The following is an 8,534-nucleotide window of genomic DNA, read 5'->3' as shown; positions in this document are numbered from 1 at the left end:
AATAAAATTAGGACAGCAGCACAACAGTTGCTTGTTTCAGTCATAACTCTTCAAATATTTATCCAAAAATAGTGAACAAATACTTTTTGGAAAGCTTGGGAAACGCTCTACAACTTTGGTATTATCGTCTCAATATGACTAGACTCTTAGCAAAGTTGAACTGTGCAAAAATAACAGGTCTGTCCAGGTTGGACAGATTCAGACTTGCGACTTCAAAAATTCACAACTACAGGTTCAGACATCCAAACAAATTGATCCTAGACTTTCTGGAAAGGTAATAAAATTTTCTACATATCATTTATAAACATATCAAGGTGATTCAATATTTAACTAAGGACAAAAGACACTAGAAGGCTTTGCTGTCTAGAATTGGACAGATTCAGTCTTCAGACCTTAAACATCCATAACTTAATCTTCAGATCACCAAAAAGAGTGATCCAAGACTTTTTGGAAAGCTTGGCAAAATCACTACATACTTTTATAATCACCAAGAATTAATTCTATGCTGAACTAAATCAAACAATTCAGTTTTCGAAATCTGTTATGTTAGTGGACAGAATACAGCAACCAGTTTGTAAAATTCATAACTCCTAATCTGCCAGGCCTATGGTTATGAAATTTTAACACAACCAAGATAGGAAAAGCATCTACAACTTTCTTATAACGACCATGAATATATTGTAACATTAAATTAGGCAAACAATACAGTTTCTAAAATCTGTACAAAATTTGGACAGATTTAGTTACTGAATTTGTAAAAAGCATAGCTCCTAAACGATCAGACTTAGGCCTGTCAAATTTTAACACCAGCAAGATAATAAAGTTATCTACCACTTTTCTATAGCACATAACTACAGAAAATACAATTTGGTTCATCAAACATACAGCACAGCGAAATCACTGCGTGCAGTCCAAAACAGCAACTAATAATTTCAGCTCCTATTTACTTCAAGAATTGCCGCGTTCTAGAGACTCGAACCATTCTAACACTTTACCATTTGTTAGCATTAATTAATCAAATGAGGACTAATAAGTAGACTTACTAATTTTATACAAGTTATTTCGCACGTTAGAATTACCGTACACAATTAACAACGCATTCTCTACGATACTCAAATCCGGTATACATGTATATCGAAGCACATTTCACCCAATAATTTGCATTTTAACTTGGACATCACATAAACATTACTATTTTTCATCCGCGACCATAACCATACGCATTTAGACCACAACAAGCAATTCATCGTGATTACGAGCTTAACCAAACCATCTAACAATTTGGCTATCTAGAGCAACGACATAGCTGCTAAATAACATACACGTCGGCTTGCCTATTATCGTCGCAATCCGAGACACAACATATACTACAACATTTTTATAAACACACAGATTCATATGTATTTTCACACATCGACCAATTTATACGAACCGAGTATTTCAATATTTATCCTAAGACAACTAACTCCATTACACACTTGTATCACAAACCTACTTGACTTACTTGAAGCGTCTACTCGAAATTGTGAGCACAATCATACACTATACGCGACGCATAATTTAACGAACGCATAATACGCATCGTCACGACTTGACTTATAATTATAGAGAAAGCGACGACTACTTTGACATGTCACCACCTCTCTATATAAGCCAAAACAATTTCTACTATCGACTAATAGTTCTAGTATTAAACACATTATTACTTCCCACGCACAAATAAACATCAATTTAACACCAGTGACACCGATGGATTTTTACTAAACTCATCATGCGCATAACCCCGTCTTGCGTACAACCACATTGTGGCGTGCACTCGAGACACGTCGATCATCGTAGCGTGACCACTAATATATGAACTCCGACACTCATGTCTTAACAATACATCCGCCACGCAACTAGCATTCTCTAAACTACTCGCCACATCAATAAATATACTCTCGATATAATCACGAATCACATCATATTGCATAAAACAAATACACTTTTCACATAAACACATATCGATGCATTTCCCAAAACATAATCCGCATTTTGTAACTTAGTTTTCGCATCATACAACGCATCGCATAATTTTCCTATCAAAATAAAAATACTCGAGTTCTTTTCTACTTCATTTTCTTCTCTACACGCGTTCATTCATACAATTATATTTTCACGCACATATTCATGCCATCGACTGAATCGTAAATAAACAAAATCACAATTTTTCTAAAGCGAACAACCTGACCGACTCGTGTCGCGCATGCCTGCATGCTGGTTTGGCTTTTTGTCAAGAAACGACGCGTGAAGCGCGACGACGACAAGGGGCTGCGATTAAACGACGTACACAATTATTTCATGGCTTATTTGTTCAGTTAATTTATAAAATCAAGGAACACGGAACAGCGAGGTCTCACCGAAGAATTTTGGCGTCGAGGATGGGGCTGCACGTCCTTGCCGAGGTCGAGCGCAAGGAGCGCTGCTACTGCTTGGAGAGTAGGCGAGCGCAAGACGAGGCTGTGCAGCGAGTAGCGAGGACACATGGCACCACCAAGGCGCTGTCCACGACACAATGCCCCTTTTTAGCATTATGTCGAACACATGACGCGTGCCACGATGCACGAGCTGCAGGAACAGCGGCGTTCGCCACGGTGGGGCTGCAACGATGGGGAAAAGGAGGGAAAACAGTGGGGTGTGGGCGTCCATGGAGAAAGAGCTGCTGCGGCTGCTGCTTTGTGGGGGAAGAGAGGAGGAGCAGGGGTCAAGTGCCATGGCAAGAAGAGGGGCTCGACCCACTGCTCAAAGCCAGCCATGGAAAGGGCGTCGGTCAAGCCTTGCCGTGCTCCAGCGCGAGCTAGGCGCCTCCAGCGCCCAGTGGGGAATTTCTGCAGGGGAAAAAACGCCAGGGAAACTCGAAATTGAGGGGAACAGAGAGGGGGTCGGATTCCAACCTTTGGGGTGTCGAGCTCCGTCCTAGAGGTAGCAGCGCCATGGGGAGATGCAGGGGGAAACTCTCCATGGGGGAGAGGAAGGGAGCTTGGTGACCGACCCAGATCTGAGGGAGCTCGCAGGGGGAGCTGCTGGAGACCGACGCAGGGAGCGCGGGGATTCGCTACGGCACTGTTGCTCGCCTGCTGGAGGGCATCAGAGTGGAGAAACTCGTCGCCGAGAGAGGGAAACAGGGGAGGGCGCTCGGCTTGCACGGCAGGAGCAAGGAAGGGGGAGGGTGATGTCCACGGTTGGGAGAGCAGAGGCGCCGCGCCATGGACATGGACCTGGCCATGGTCGACCCAGGGAGCTCCTGCGCGCGGCCAAGGGGGGAGAGTAGGGGCGAGGGGCCAGCTACCATGGAGCAGGGATGGAGCTCGGAGCCGATGCCCTGACAGTCGTGAAGGCACGAGCAGGGGTGCGCGCCAGCCATGGGAAGCTCCTGTGCCGATGGGAGGAGGGGCACACTGGAGGAAGGGCACCTGCTCGCGTTCGGACCAGAGGATGTCCCTGCGGGCAGGAGGTGGAAGAAGGGCGTCGGTGGTCTGCTGCTGGCGTGAGGGAGCAGTGGAAGAGCTGTCCTGGATGGAGCTCGGTAGAGGGAGGAAGAAGACAGGGAGATGCCACGAAACGCTTCTGCGCTAAGGAACGCTGGCTGCTGGTTGATTAACGTGGCAACGCTAGCGCTCTATTGGTCGGGATGGGGCGGCAGCCATCCACTAGCCGGCTACAGCATTAGCGCAGAGAGTGGCGACAAGCCACTAGCCAACATGGACGGCGGTGGCAGACTGCCTGCGCCACGCGGTGGCGCTATCGGCTATGGCGTGCGGGCACAAGAAAGAGAACAGATGTTGATGACATTGTTAAGGAGCTAAATAAACTTTATTTTATTTATTTGAAACAAGGGCTCCCGTATGAGTTGTTTATCAAGATGGTGACGATTATTGGTTGGAGAGGAGTGGTTATCAGTCGGCCGATTTGCACAGCGCTCACTCGTTGGCTGTGACTGACGCAGGGGACAGAGCGAACTGACGTACGGATGAACGAGAGGCCTCAAATGAAATGAACCGAGACAATTTATTTGGGTATCGCTTGGAAATAAAATTCTCGCACATAAGTAGGAATAAAATGAATCGAGATCGATCGCTTCGGATTCGGTATCGAAATAAAACGTGTCGAATTAATAAAAATCATTGCCGATGTTGATTTTCGAATTTATATTGGACACAGAGATTTTAAGCCGAGTTGGATAAAATTAAATAGGTGCCAACACGTGGAGTATTCCGTTTGAGAGCACGGACTCAGATTAATTTTTGGACACAGATCGAACATCGAGAAATTGGATTCGGACATAGTTCGACTAGCAACTGTCGAGCGTTCAATTAAATGAGCTTTGAACGAGATTTATAAATTGAGAATGATTTTCGAGTTTTCATTCGTGCCGAGAAATAAAAGTTTTAACAGGCTCCAAATTTGGCTGTTCTTGAGATAGAATAATTCAAAATTTGGTGAAACATTCATGAGTAACTTGATAAATGGAGATAAATGTGATAAAGAGATAGAAATTTTCACTGAGCATCCGAGATTAGGATAAATCTCCCGATATAATGCGAAATAGACACCTGGGGTGTCACAGCCTTCCCCCCTTGAAAGAATCTCGTCCTGAGATTCGAATGGGGATCTTTAAGGGTGGAGAAGCATATAACTCCCAGGCTGAAGATAGATGCAAATTCATGAGATGTCACCTGACAAGATACTGAAGATAGATTTGGATATAATATCGCGACATGTTGAGACAAAATGCAACGATCACTCTGAGAGAATGTTCACAAAAGATAGCACATCAGTATAGTCTCGTAATGGATCACTACTATTAACCGCGATACCAGCGTGTGCCGAGCAGCTCAACCATGTGTGCACCATAGCAGGCTCTCGGTTTCGTCGCGACACCATCGGTCATTAGTCATAACACCATTGCCAACGTAACCAATAAGAAATCCACATAGCACAGATAGATGGAGCCCATGAGAGTATGGCTCAGAAAATAAGAATATGATCGGAGTTGAAGTAAAGATTATTAGCAAAAGAGCATCACATGAGAATTTTCTTCAACTCAGAGAACTATTTTATGATCAACATGGAGATTACCAGGCCAGATATTAGTACGAGATGGGATACGAGAAGGAAGCACTCAAGAGATCATGATTACTGAGCTTCTCAGAGACATGAGGGAACCAAGACAGCAGCAACATCCATTGAACATAATGGACACACTGTCTAGAGAGAAAAATCGATAAAACAGCGTCATGATACTCAGAGAAGAGTATGAGAACGATCGTATTGAGATATTAGACTGATCCACATTTGATACATGAGAACAGGTTATAGCAGATAACCAGATAAAGGAGCAGAATCAATGAAAGATCCAGAGATTCGGATGATAAGGCCACAACATGATTCGCAAAGGAAAAGATTACTAGATCCAGGCGAAAAGAGAGATCATCAACTCAGATGGCTTCTAGGTTGAGCAGAGGAGAATTTAATGAGGATTTTGGACAAGGTTTCCCAAAAGAATTGAGGCTAGATATGGTTTGCGTAAACAGACAGTAAACCATTTTTTGACATACACAAGTGCACAAGGAAGCTTTAGTCGATTTAGGGGTCAAGCTATGGGAATCTACAAGCTGTGCATGTGTAAATTCAAGTGTAAAACACACAAGGGCTAGAAACACCAAAACAAGCACATGATAATTTTGTCTAAAGGTTTTACTTGCTAACCACAAGGTTGTTTGGTGGGGGGGTTGTTGGGGACTTGTTCTCAAATTCTAAGAGTTAAGAACAAGGCAACATAGAAAGTGTTAAATATTTAAGTCCTTCGTCCTTCAAGACATTATGTCCTTTCGGATATAATGAATCCTAGACGAAGGTTGTGAAGGAAAAAACCTTCACAAGCATAACAAATGATAAGAAAGAATTCATATACGAAATACGAAAAATAATATAAACATTATCATCAACTTATTTTTATTTGCATTATCATATTCAAAATAACAGATTATAAATGTACCTTCGGTTTGACGGAAAGTAAAGATATAGGCGTAATGCAAAAAGCGAATGCCAAGTTAGCGTGAACAGTACGGGAGTACTGCTCATCTATTTATAGGCAAGGGACGCGGCCCATGTAGAATTACATCCATGCCCTTTACATTTATCAATAACTCTATAATAATTCTTCGAGGTCTAATTTGCCTTTTCATCTTTAAGTCGGTTCCCCTTCTCTGCTGTCATGCTGAAGCTTTTCTGCGCACAGCTTCGTCATTACCTTATCCTTCGTCATAATCACCTTTCGTCTCGCTCAGGCTTCGTTCTGACCATGCTCTTGTATACTCATGACCCGATTCCGAAGATACCTATTCACATATTTCACTTGGAAAACATTGTCAAATCATGTTTTTGAGGACCTTCGGAAGCCGAAGGCCCCCAACAGTAGCCCCTCGCAATATTAATTTATTAGTGATAAATTCATATTGCGACATGGACGAAGGCCTTAAGCCGAAGGTCCGAAAAAACACCTTCCCTTTGCTAGAATAGCAACAGTCATTGACAAGCGGGACCCTCCAGTTTTTAACACACTAGGTGTATAAATAAAAGCTCACCGCGAGTTTATTTGGCACGCTTTCTTGCCATCTGCTTTTGCTCACTCGACTTTTAGCCCTTGCGCAACAACACTTGCCTGGCTTTTTAAATTTTTAAGCTTCAGTTTCGAGAGCACTTTCTCAGCATTTTCGAAGATGTCTGAAGATAAGAAAGCTGTTGCTGAATCGAAGCTAAGCCTTTCTGAGGAGATGCATCTTCGCTTTCTTCAATCAATAGCAAAGACAAATACAGAAAAGATTACTAGGGAGATTTTAGAGGGTTTATCTGAAGATACTGGTGACAGTGACAGCTATGATGTGGATAGTGGTGATGAAGATTCCGAAGATCGACCTTGGCGACCAAGCCATGCGGTTTTTGGGAAATCAAGTATTAAACAAAGCCATCTTGTCAATATGAGGGGTAGATATTTTTGGGACTTGTCTATTGTGAGGGTTGACGAAGGAGAGAAAACTTGTCCAACTCTCGAGGAGAATGAAGTCGTGATATTCTGAAGCTTTATAAAGGCTGGACTGCGGTTTCCCTTAAGCAGTTTTGTTGTGGAAGTACTGAAGATATTTGAAATCTGCCTTCATCAAATTACTCCCGAAGCAATCATAAGGATGGGCATCTTCGTCTGGGCTGTGAGGAGCCAAGGTTTAGAACCAAATGCAAAGAGTTTCTGCAACATACATGAGCTATTGTATGAGACAAAACCCTGGGATAAAGAGCAGTATCACAACAATTTTGGCTGCTATAGCTTCGGTGCCCGATCTGGGTCAAGCTGTCCCATGCCAACCTTTCGAAAGAGATGGCCCGGCGACTGGATGACGGAATGGTTTTATGTGAAAAATGATTTGAAAACACAGAAAGATATTAAAGATATCATTATGCGCCCTATCTGGCAACGCTTCGGCCTCCGGAGGCTGAAGGTGGAAATAGATGAAGCAGCCGAAGAATGCCAGAGAGCCTTCGGCGCAGTTTGCTCTTTTATTAGGACAAGGGATTTGATGCAAGAACACATTGCCTTCAGAGTATGGCCACTTGCAGAAAAGTGGAAAATGCCGAAGGAAACCGTCAGGGAACCTGACGAAGGTGGACTAGTTAGGCTAAAATACACATTCAAATACGGAGATAAGTTTGTCGAGCCAGATGATGACTGGCTGAAGAGTATTGAGACCATAAGTGATGAACTGCTTGGATCATACTCGAAGGCCGAAGATACTGCACTATCAGCGGCCTTCGGAGGGCGAAAGAAGAAGAGACTTAACCAAGTTTTTGATGCAATTGGGTTTGTCTACCCCGACTACCATTATCCTACACGGGGTCAGAAAAGAAAAAATACCGCTTCAGCAAAGGAAGTTGCTTCAGCCGTTCCCAGTGGGCCAGCGCCGGAGAGGAAAAAGATAAAGGTTCTTACTCACCGGCCACGGTATATTGAACCGGCCACAATGCCTGAATATGTCGGTGAAACCTCTTCAGCCACCGAAGCCAAGGAGTCGACTCCCCTACCAAATGTTGAAGAGCCAATCATAATGCCGGAAATGAAGAAAATAGAAGAAACGAAGGCTACAGAAACAAGGACATATGAAATTTTAAGTCCTTCAGCAAAAATTGAAGCACCAAAGAGCCAAAGGGGTCCAGCAATGACCCCCAAAAGAAAAAAGGATGGTTAATGTGCTGGATGTTTTGGAGACAATAAAGTCTTCAAGCACTACTCCGAAGAAAATTGTTGAAACTTCCGAAGTGCAAATTGAAGCCTCTGGTGCCGAAGCTTCAAAGCACCAATCTGAGACTGAAGCTGGGCCTTCAGAGCCCAGCAAGATGAAGTCCTTAGAAGCCGAAGAAACAGAAACGACAGAACAAATTTTGGCTGAAGAAACTGGCACTGCTGCCCCCGAAGCATTTTCCGAAGCCTTTGATTATATTTT

The 8,534-nt window shown here is 43.4% G+C and overlaps 1 pseudogene; it reads right to left on the bottom strand.

Moving 5' to 3' along the window:
• Window positions 1-2,464: 2,464 nt before the first annotated feature.
• Window positions 2,465-3,056, bottom strand: LOC103646726 (uncharacterized; annotated as a pseudogene).
• Between the last annotated feature and the right edge of the window lie 5,478 nt (window positions 3,057-8,534).

The sequence above is a fragment of the Zea mays genome, chromosome 2, assembly GCF_902167145.1.
Source record: "Zea mays cultivar B73 chromosome 2, Zm-B73-REFERENCE-NAM-5.0, whole genome shotgun sequence".
Lineage (NCBI taxonomy): Eukaryota > Viridiplantae > Streptophyta > Magnoliopsida > Poales > Poaceae > Zea > Zea mays.
This window is presented reverse-complemented; position numbering and strand designations above follow the sequence as displayed.